This window comes from Babylonia areolata, chromosome 10, assembly GCF_041734735.1.
Source record: "Babylonia areolata isolate BAREFJ2019XMU chromosome 10, ASM4173473v1, whole genome shotgun sequence".
NCBI classification, from domain to species: domain Eukaryota; kingdom Metazoa; phylum Mollusca; class Gastropoda; order Neogastropoda; family Buccinidae; genus Babylonia; species Babylonia areolata.
In genome coordinates, this window is record NC_134885.1 from 7,798,513 (window position 1) to 7,811,012 (window position 12,500).

The following is a 12,500-nucleotide window of genomic DNA, read 5'->3' on the forward strand; positions in this document are numbered from 1 at the left end:
TGTGTGTGTGTGTGTGTGTGTGTGTGTGTGTGTGTGGGTGTGTGTGACTGGGTGGGTGGGTAGGTGTGTTGTGTTTGTGCGTGTGTGTTTGTTTGCGTGCGTGCGTGCGTGCGCGCGCGCGCGCGTGTGTGTGTGAAAACAATCCTTTTCCTTCTTTTTTTTTTTTCCTGATTGAACTTGCCAAATGGCGCCGAACGTTCAGCCCGTCAGTAATTCAGAAACATCGCTTCGCTGGATTAGTTTTGACATACTCGGTTTTTGTTTTTTTTTTTTCAACGACAGCAACAGCAGCAGCAGCAGCAACAACAACGATGATGATGATAACGACAACAACAACAACAATATCAATAACAATGACAAGAAACGACGACAGCTCATCGCTGCAATACATGCAACACAACCTTTGTTTCTGTTCTCTTTTTTTTTTTTCTTTTTTCTTTTTTTTCTTTCTTTTTTACGTGTTTGTACACTTTGTCTTGATTCCCAGGCGAAATGTCAGCTTTTATTTGGGTCATGGGTTCTTTGGAAACGTCAGTTGAGTGCATGTTGCTCGCGGATCATCGGTTTATTGTATTGTATTGTATTGTATTGTATTGTATTGTATTGTATTGTTAGGTAAGATATGGTATGGTATGATATGGTATTGTATTGTATTGTATTGTATTGTAAGGTAAGATATGGTGTGGTGTGGTGTGGTATGGTATGGTATGGTATGGTATGGTATTGTATTGTATTGTGTTGTATTGTATTGTATTGTATTGTAAGGTAAGATATGGTGTGGTGTGGTGTGGTATGGTATGGTATGGTATGGTATGGTATTGCATTGTGTTGTATTGTATTGTATTGTATTGTAAGGTAAGGTAAGATAATTATGGTATGGTATGGTATGGTATGGTATTGCATTGTGTTGTATTGTAATGTACTGTATTGTATTGTGGTGTGGTGTGGTGTGGTGTGGTGTAGTGTGGCATGGTATGATATGGTATAGTATGGTATGGTATTGCATTGTGTTGTATTGTATTGTATTGCATTGTAAGGTAAGATATGGTGTGGTGTGGGATGGTATGGTATTGCATTGCATTGTATTGTATTCTATTGCATTGCATTGTATGTATTGCATTGTATTGTATGTATTGCATTGCATGTATGTGTGTATTGCATTGTATGTATTGCATTGCATTGTATGGATTGCATTGCATTGTATGGATTGTATTGTATTGCATTACTCTTTCGTCACAGCATATTTTATCTGAGTGAAATTCAAGCTGTTCTCCCCGGGAAAAAAAAATGTGTCGCTATAATGAGAGTGCCACCCTCCCCTCCCCCCTCCCTCTCCGACTGCAATTGTATTTGTTTTTGCATCAAAGTGACAGATTTTGCAAGGGACAACCCTTTGGTGCCGTGGGTTCTTTTACTGCGCGAAGCGCATGATGCACTCGGGACCTTGGTTTATCATCATCTCACCCGCACGACTAAAGTCCAGGCCACCACTCAAGGGCTAGAGGGGAGAGGGGGGGGGGGTGGAGAGAACAACAACAACAGTTTATTGTCTCCTTCAAAAGACCACCATTGTTTGACCAGCTGTTAGCAACAAACCATTGGCTGAATTGTATGATAGTGGACGCGTCTGTTGATTAGATTTTAATCAGGAAAATTCCGAACACTAAACTAAGCCTTCCGCTGTCGGGATATTGTTCATGTAGTCCAGCACTGGTCCTTCCGGGATTTGAACCCACGTTCTAGTCATTTCCTGGTCGGCTGGTCTGTCCACTTGGCCACCATTGCCCGCTGTCTATTACATACTGCTTCACTTCGTTTGCTTATCAATAATCCTTCATTTCATCATCGATATCAGTTTCGTTATCATCAAACGTGTTGTTGTTGTTGTTATTGTCATTGTTTTGTTGTTTGTTGTCTTGTTGTTGTTGTTGTTGTTGTTGTTCTTCTTCTTCTTCTTCTTCTTCTTCTTGTTCTCCTCCTCCAACGCCACCTCTTCCTCCTTCTCCTCTTCCTCCTCCTCCTTCTTCTTGTTCTTCTTTTGAAACGCCACGTAATTGTTCGTTTCGGATGTTTTGTAAATATGGAAGGTTTCTTCTGTTGTTGTTTTTTTGTTGTTGTTTTTTTCTGCATGGGCTTGCGTGTCAGTTGCTTATTGTTTGATCAAGGAACAAAACTCTTGTTTTTTTCCTGCAAGCGACTGCTTGTCTCCTCTTGCCGACCTCATTTCCATTGCACTCGGGAGAAGTGGCGGCTCTCTTTCGTTTCTCGTTCGGTTATGAGACTGTTGCGCAGTTTGGTTTCGGTTTAACTCACTCAGTACGGCCAGTCCTCTCTTCTCCTCTACACAGACTCCTCGGATGTCCAGTGGGTGTCTGAATGACCCAACCTTTAGCTTCCGTCGTCAGAATTGTGGTATTCTTTGTCAACATTCACCTCTTCAGTATAAGAGCCTTCCGCTTGCAGTATTTTGATGATGGTAATTGGTGTGAAACGCTGTTTGCGTCGTCTCTTTCGCCGTTCGTATGGAGAGAGTTAAACTGGTTGTCGTGTTAGAGCATCATTTTGACATGATGAGTTATTTTTATTATTGTTGTTGTTGTTGTTTATCGTGTGAAGATCAGTTCATTGTTTTCCTTTGCTTTGAGGAAGTTTTTTTTTTCTCCAGTAGCGAAAGGTCACAACAATGTGATGTTCATTTTGTGATCGACGATGCTGCTGCTGATGATGATGACGACGACGACGACGACGATGATGATGATTACAAGAACAAGGAGCAAGAAGAAGAAGAAGAAGAAGAAGATTGATTGATTGATTGATTGATTGAATCTTTAATGGGTAAAGAATTAGGCGCATTAAAAGCCTTTTTTACAATTCTGGCCATTTAACGACACAAAACATAAAAATAAACAACGACACAAAACATAGAAATAAAGAAATAAAATGAAATAAAATAAAATAATTAGAACGACGAATAAGAATAGTAACTGGAATAGTCCATTAAAGGTAACAAAGCGATGAAAAGAACAACTGGTACATTATCATGAACGTACGTACTTACACACACACACACACACACACACACACACACACACACACACACACACACACACACACACACACACACACACACACACACACAAAACAACAAGCAAACAAAAACATACGTACACATTCACGCCCACACACTCAAACACACACAAACACACACACGCACTTATGTTCATTTGCTAGCACGATCATTACAAGAAGAAGATGATTGATTGATTGATTGATTGATTGAATCTTGAATGGGTAAAGAATTAGGCGCAGTAAGGGCCTTTTTACAATTCTGCCCATTTAACGACACAAAACATAAAGAATAAACAACGACACAAAACATAGAAATAAAGAAATAAAATGAAATAAAATAAAATAATCAGAACGACGAATAAGAATAGTAACTGGAATAGTCTATTGTATGTATTGTATTGAATTGTATTGCATTGTATGTATTGCATTACATTGTATTGTATTGTATTGCATTGTATTGTATTGTATTGTATTGCATTGCATGGCATACTCTTTCGCCACAACATATTTTATCCGAGTGTTATTTGGGCTGTTCTCCCCAGAAAAAGTTTGTCCCTATAATGAGAGCGCCATTCTTATTTTATTTTATTTTTTTTTAAGAAGAAACATAAGGTGTATTTATGTAACGCTTGCCCTGTGTTTTTGAGTGCACTTAACAATAGAAGAATTCCTAAGAAAGATGTCAGAGACAGTGAGTGGACTTCCTGGATGTGAAGTCATAATAGATCATGTTCTCACTCATGAACGGACTCAGAAGGAGCATGATAAAAAAAAAAAACACTAAAAAAAAAATAAATAAAAAAATAAAAAATCACAAGTGCTACGTCGCATTAAAAAAGTCAGGATTTACATTAAATCGTGACAAAAATAATGTCATTTAAGAATACAACTAGTATGAATAAAAACACAGGAGTGTGTTGAAAATATCAAGATATAAACTAGCTAAAAATGCTGTTTTGAAAAAAAACAACCCCACTGTAACATTACTCATGACTTGCACATCTCTCCCCCACCACCTCATCCCTAACCCACCCCCTCCCTTTCCTTTCCTCCTGCTTCCACCTCCACACACACACACACACACACACACACACACACACACACACACACACACACACACACACACACACACACACACACACACATCAACGCACTCACCCATGAACAACAGACGGGTTGGGAAGGGCCAATTGTTTAAAATATTGTTTGAACAAATACATTCTAAGATTAAACGTGAAAAGATTAATAGTCGAGCAGTGTCATGATGTGATATGTTGGAGGCGGCTCTTCGCAAGGGAGCGACATACAGGTGTTTGACCTGACTATATTTCTCTAACTGGAGATAATAATGTTATTCTTATCTTATCTTATCTTACATTTTGCAAAAGAGATTTCCAAAACCAAGGTCCACAACATCCAAATGTTAGGAAACCATGGAGCTTGAGTCTGTACGAAGTGGTCAAAGTGTTGAACTTTCAATCTGAGGGTCCCGGGTTCGAATCACGGTGACGGCGCCTGGTGGGTAAAGGGTGGAGATTTTTTCCGATCTCCCAGGTCAACATATGTGCAGATCTGCTTAGTGCCTGAACCCCCTTCGTGTGTAAACGCATGCAGAAGATCAAATACGCACGTTAAAGATCCTGTAATCCACGTCAGCGTTCGGTGGGTTATGGAAACAAGAACATACCCAGCATGCACACCCCGGAAAGCGGAGTATGGCTGCCTACATGGCGGGGTAAAAACGGTAATGCACGTAAAAGCCCACTCGTGTACATGCGAGTGAATGTGGGAGTTGCAGCCCACGAACGCAGAAGAAGAAGAAGAAGAAGAAAAAGAGTGTGTAACGCAGGATTTCAAGCATGCATGTGTGAGACGAAGAACACAAGCCAGGACGAGGTGGACTGGAGATCTTTACTAGGTAGGAAACTTACGATGGTGCAGAACCATCTGATGATTTGAAACAGATACAACTTATTTCAAACTGTTCTTCTATTCAGATATTGGAACCTATTGTAGCTTATTACAGAAGTAGAGCATATAGTTGTCTGTGACATTTTGAAGATCAGATGAGCAGCTGTATATATATATATATATATCCAAGATGATGGACAGGTGAGGCGGAAGGGGGATAGAGGTTCCGAACTCAATTAGGAGGTAAGAGGGGGAGAGGGGACCTAATGTAACAACAAGGAAACCTTTACACACACACACACACACGCACACACACACACACACACACACACACACACACACACACACACACACACACACACACACACACACACACACACACTTCGAGCTCTCTTGTTTCATGTCCTAAAGCAGAAAATTTAGCACTTGTGTTGGTAATGTGTGTCTGCAGAACACCAAGATAGGAAAACAGGAAAGGGGATATATGTTTCCTTGTTTGTCCCCTGAGCAACTTTGAAAAATTACAAAAGCATCGATCTCCCGCTTTGACATACATCTTCGCTCTCGGCGGAATGCCTTTGATAAGCGTTTTCCAAAGAAAGATTCTCCAGATATGATCAAATGCGTTTTCATTTTTAGATGATGGAGTCTCCCGTCGGACCGACGGATGAGTAGGCAGGCAGGCTTATCTGTCGGTGTGTGCCCTCATATGGGGGAAGAGGCCGACTCTGGATGCACAGTACTTCCCACAGGTGTTGCAAGGGAAAACGTCTCCAGAAGTTGGGCCCTGCTTCCTTCGCTCACGCTTCTCCTTAATGGCCAGCGTTCTCTTGTTTTCAAACGTCTTTATGCCACTAGAGTACAGCATCCTCCAGCGAGAGCAGTCAAGGGCATCAGTTTCCCAGGAAGCGACGTCTATGTCACAGGCTTTGAGGTTTGTCTTCAAGGTGTCCTTGAAGCGCTTGCAGGGTCTTCCAAGTTCGCGGTGGCCTTCCTTCAACTGGCCATAAAAGAGCATCTTCGGGATCCTGCTGTCTGTCATGCGGACACCGTGTCCTGTCCAGCGTAGCTGACACTGGATCAGCAGGCCTTCGATGCTGGGCAGGCCGCTCCTCTCTAGATCCTGGAAGTTGGAGACCCTGTCTTGCCACTTTATGCCGAGGATCTTTCGTTGGCATCTCTGGTGAAACTGCTCATGTTGTTGAATGCGACGGCAAACACGTTTTCATAATGAAGAAACAATCAGCATAATCGATTGTTTTCCTGCGAAAGGGTAAAATTCACAATGCAATGAAAAGGTGGTCTTTGATAGAGTGGTGCGATAAAATCCAACTTGACTCAAAGCCAAAACTTCAATGCATTTGTATCAAATAATTCATTTCAGTAAGCCTCTGATTTAGTTAATACTTGTACACAGCTCCGCCATGTTCTGCAATGTGATTTAGCCACTTTGTTCTGTCTGTGGATTAACGCTTTCACCGCCAAGCTCGCATTTACGTACAGGCATGGTAGAGGACCCATGTCACTGAAAGGCGATCATTCATTGGTCTGTTATCCATGAACCTACTGCTTTTAATGTTCGGTGGTAGAATAGGCCGTATTTTCTATACATCGCAGGGGGAATCCCCTGCTATTCTTAGCCACTGTCTTTTCTGTGTTTATACAACAAGGGAATTTTGTACTCTAGATTGACTGACGGTGAAAGGGTTAATGGACAAAGCTCATGGACTTTCTGCTAGCGCTTGTCTCTTCCTGTCAGTCTTGTTTCGAGTGTACTGACAAGAATCACTGTTCAAATGGGAAGCGCCATTTCTCTGTAGACTGTTTTCTCTCTGTATGTCTCTATGTCTCTCACTATCTCTATGACTCTCTCTCTCTCTCTCTCTTGGTCTCTGTCTGTCTCTCTGTATGCCTGTCTGTCTGTCTCTCTCTTTGCCTCTCTCTCTCTCTTGGTCTTTGTCTGTCTCTCGGTATGCCTGTCTGTCTGTCTTACTCGTTCAAATGGGAAGCGCCATTTCTCTGTAGACTGGTCTCTCTCTGTATGTCTCTCTCTGTATGTCTCTCACTATCTCTATGTCTCTCCCTTTCTTTGTCTCTGTCTGCCTCTCTGTATGCCTGTCTGTCTGTCTGTCCGTCTCTCACTCGTTCGCTTGCCTGACAGCTCGCTCAGTCTGTCTGTCTGTTTCTGTCTGTCTGTGGATTAACGCTTTCACCGCCAAGCTCGCATTTGACGCACAGGCATGGTAGAGGACCCAGGTCACTGAAAAGGCGATCATTCATTGGTCTGTTATCCATGAACCTACTGCGTTTAATGTTTCGTGGTAGAATATGCCGTATTTTTCTATACATCGCAGGGGGAATCCCCTGCTATGCTTAGCCACTGTCTTTTCTGTGTTTATACAACAAGGGAATTTTGTACTCTAGATTGACTGGACGTGAAAGGGGATAATGGACAAAGGCTCATGGACTTTCTGCTAGCGCTTGTCTCTTCCTGTCAGTCTTGTTTCGAGTGTACTGACAAGAATCACTTTTCAAATGGGTAGCGCCATTTCTCTGTAGACTGTTTTCTCTCTGTATGTCTCTGTGTCTCTCACTATCTCTATGACTCTCTCTCTCTCTCTCTCTTGTCTCTGTCTGTCTCTCTGTATGCCTGTCTGTCTGGTCTCTCTCTTTGCCTCTCTCTCTCTCTTGGTCTCTGTCGGTCTCTCGGTATTTGTCTCTCTGTCTGCCTGTCTGTCTGTATGTCTCTCTGTCTGTCTGTCTGCCTGTCTGTTTCTCTGTCTGTTCTCTCTTTCGTTCGCTCGCTCGCTCAGTCTGTCTGTCTGTTTCTCTGTATGTCAGTTTTTCTGTCCCCTGTCTCTGTTCTCTAACTCTCCCACTCTCCTTCTCTCCCTCTCTCTGTGTCTCTCTGTTGTCTACCCATTCAAAATGTTTTTACTTACGTTGAATAGTACATCATTGGTAGTGTTTCTAAATCTGTAAAACCCGAAGTACAATCAAGAACTAGTATGGTGCTGAAATTTGAAGTCTAAACAAAACTGCTTTACGCATTTTAAAAAAAAAGAAGAAAAAAAAAAAGCTAATCAATTTGCTGTTCTTCTCATCTTCCCTTCCTCCTCCTCTTCCTCCTCCTCTTCCTCATCCTCATCCTCTCCCTGTTTCTGCTAATCCCCCTCCTCCACCCCCCCCCCTCCTCCTCCTTGATCTTATTCTACTTCCGGCTGCCAATATTCGAACACGGATCCAAATTAACGAGCGTGGATTGGCTGAAACATGAACAGCTGACCAATCAGAAAGCTGCAAGCAGACTTATTTAGTCAAATTATTGACAAACGTTGTCGATCAAAAAGATGGAGAGAGAGAGAGAGAGAGAGAGAGAGAGAGAGAGAGAGAGAGGAAAATCAGATCCTCGACTTTAATTCAAAGTTGAAGAGAATTAAGTCGTTGATTACTGTTTGTTTGTTTATCCGCTTCCTTTTTCATTATTTCTGTCTTCGATTAGTCGCTAAAGTGCACGTGTGTGTGTGTGCACGAGTACGTATGGCTGAGTGCTGTTGAAAACAAAGAACAAGAATGTGAACAGACCGATAGAGAGACAGTCAGAATGGTACATCTACATAACACACACACACACACACACACACACACACACACACACACACACACACACACACACACACACACACACACACACACTAATTCATTCACCCATTCACTCAGACTCTAAACTCCACTCCAAAAACCCGTTTTCTTTTGTGTTCTCTTTATTCGACTTCCTCCGGCCAGTTTGCGAGACAAGTGAACTTCCAGTGCACAGAAAATGGTAAGTACGAATATCAGCAGTCAGCAGTACTCCACGAGTATATCATATCCCGTAAGGGTTTCAAAAAAGACAATAATAATAATCAAATACATTTTAAGTAGTAAAGCCTTGAATATATATACATTTTAAGTAGTAAAGCCTTGAATATATATATATATGATCATGTAAACGTTAATTTAAAACATCAGCAGTATCGTCAAGGCAGGATTTGTACGATCCAAAACCTCTTGAGGAACTCATCAGCAGTTTGAAGTGAAAGGCATATGTCACAACTCTTAATATATACGAGTCTGATAAAAAAAAAAAAAAAAAAAAAAAGTACTATTCCTTCTTTCCCCAAATACGTCTATAAAAAAAACAATACATTTCAAAATATGTAAAACCAACTAGCAGCTTTCTGGAGCTGAAAACAGCTTTAACAAATCCTGCGAATATTAAGAAAAAATAAATTGGTGTTCAAATGTTAAGATTATCAATCAGTATATAGTGTTCTCATAACATCGGACTAAAGGCAGATTGGTAAATCAGTTCTTGGTGATCCTTTAAGAGCCTTCAGAAAACACGTGTACATTAGTTAAACAATGCTTTAAAACATTGTGCACAATGAGCAGTTTTGATATTAAAACCGAAACAAAAACACATGAACCAAAAAAAACAAACAAACAAAAAGCCAGTTTCCGTCTCCAAATCGTAGAATCTTCAGAAAATACGTGTACAGTAGTTAAACAATGCTTTCAAACATTGTATGCAATGACCAGTTTTAAATTTTTAGAATAAATAACAGCTTCATTCTCCAAATCGTAGAATCTTCGACGATGAAATGTATCTAAATATCATTGACATTTCAGAAGAATGAATGCTAAAACATTGTGAACATTGAATATTGTTCTAATATAATATGCAAAGAAAAAGAACGATATTTTGTTTTCAATAACATTCAGCAGTTTTAACTAACAGTCAGCAGTGTTCCACCTTTAGTCAATGATATATTTTCTTCAGTTAAAAAAGAAAAAAAATCTTCCTCAAGGAAGTATACACATTTTGTGATTAATTAATCACAATATTATGAACAACCAGCAGTACTGTTTTTATAAGACTGAAAACAAATTTCGTCTTCAGATATAAAATTTCTCTGGCAATGATGAAAATATAGTCTGATCAACGATCTGAAACATTATAGATGGTCAGCAGTATAGTCATCAAAAAAAAAACAATATAGTAAGCAACTGATCAACCAGAACAAACACATGTTTGCCTCGATGGTTTTTAGAGCAAACACATGGTTGTCTTATGGTTTTCAGAACAAACACATGTTTGCCTGAATGGTTTTTAGAACAAACACATGTTTGCTCGATGGTTTTCAGAACAAACACATGTTTGCCTCGATAGTTTTTAGAACAAACACATGGCTGTCTTATGGTTTTTAGAACAAACACATGGCTGTCTTATGGTTTTCAGAACAAACACATGGTTGTCTTATGGTTTTTAGAACAAACACGTTTGCCTCGATGGTTTTCAGAACAAACACATGGTTGTCTTATGGTTTTTAGAACAAACACGTTTGCCTCGATGGTTTTCAGAACAAACACATGGTTGTCTTATGGTTTTTAGAACAAACACGTTTGCCTCGATGGTTTTTAGAACAAACACATGGTTGTCTTATGGTTTTCAGAACAAACACATGTTTGTCTCGATGGTTTTTAGAACAAACACATGTTTGCCTCGATGGTTTTTAGAACAAATGCATGGTTGTCTTATGGTTTTCAGAACAAATACATGTTTGCCTCTATGGTTTTTAGAACAAACACATGTTTGCTTCGATGGTTTTTAGAACAAACACATGGTTGTCTTATGGTTTTCAGAACAAACGTATGGTTGTCTTATGGGTTTTTCGTTTCAGAACAAACACATGGTTGTCTTATGGTTTTAAGAACAAACACATGGTTTTTTCATGGTTTCCAGAACAAACACATGGTTGTCTTATGGTTTTTAGATCAAACACATGGTTGTCTTATGTTTTTCAGAACAAACACATGTTTGCCTCGATGGTTTTAGAACAAACGCATGGTTATCTCGATGGTGCTTAGAACAAACAAATAGTTGTCTTATGGTTTTTTCCGAACAAACACATGGTTGTGTTATGGTTTTTCAGAACAAACAGGTGCTTGTCTTATGGTTTTTCAGAACAAACACATGGTTATCTCGATGGTTTTCAGAATAAGCACATGGTTGCCTCGATGTTTATTCAGTAAACAGTTTCGGAACAAGTCAAATGCTTGAATGTGTGGAAACAATGTCATTGATCTCTCATCTTATCAACACCTCACCAGTAAGTACTGTGACTAACAGATTCATTATCCGACTTCTTTGCACATAATAATAATAGACAACGATCATCTCAGCTAAAAACTGTGCAAATTTAAACACGTGAATTAGTCATCTGTTCAGTGGAATCGTCTGATTTGTAGTTGCCATTGTATTCTGTCGAGAGCTTTCATAATCTCAGGAACAAACACATATAATCACCATATTGATAGTCTATTTGAATCAAATGTTCTGTGTTGTGGATGCGTAGACGTCTTCAAAACTGTGGAAATTTAAACACGTGAAATAGTAATCTTTCAGAAGAATCGTCTGATTTGTAGTTGCCATTGTATCCTGCCGAGAGCTTTCATAATCTCAGGAACAAACACATATAATCACCATATTGATAGTCTATTTGAATCAAATATTTTATGTTGTGGATGTGTAGACGTCTTCAAAACTGTGCAAATTTAAACACGTGATTTGCAGTTGCCATTGTATTCTGCCGAGAGCTTTCATAATCTCAAGTGCAAAATAGCTTATCATCATATTGATAGTTTATTTGAATCAAATGTTCTGTGTTGTGGATGTGTAGACATCTTCAAAAATGTGCAAATTTAAACACGTGAATTAGTCATCTGTTCAGTGGAATCGTCTGATTTGTAGTTGCCATTGTATTCTGCCGAGAGCTTTCATAATCTCAGGAACAGACACATATAATCACCATATTGATAGTCTATTTGAATCAAATATTCTGTGTTGTGGATGCGTAGACGTCTTCAAAACTGTGCAAACTTAAACACGTGAAACAGTAATCTTTCGGGAGAACTGTCTGATTTGCAGTTACCATTGTACTCTGCCAAGAGCTTTCATAATCTCAAAAGCAAACATAGCTTATCATCATATTGATAGTCTATTTGAATCAAATATTCTATGTTGTGGATGTGTAGACGTCTTCAAAACTGTGCAAATTTAAACACGTGAATTAGTCATCTGTTCAACAGAATCGTCCGATTTGCAGTTTGCCATTGTATTCTGTCGAGAGCTTTCATAATCTCAAGAGCAAACATAGCTTATCATCATATTGATAGTCTATTTGAATCAAATGTTCTATGTTGTGGTTGGGTAGACTTCTTCAAAACTGTTCTCTGGGAGTTTTTGCTTTCGTTTTGCAAAATAAAAATCACGGTTTATTTCTTGCGAAAAGACTCACACGAAAGAAAGAGAAAGCGCCATTTTTTTCCGCAAGGATTGCTACAGTGGAGCGCTGACATACAAGTAGCAGTTATTTCTCTTTTCTTTCAAGAAATAAACCCTGACTTCTATCACTCTCACACAATACACATATTAAATAAAGAAAAAAAATGTATAGTTAATAGTAAACGAGTCGCCT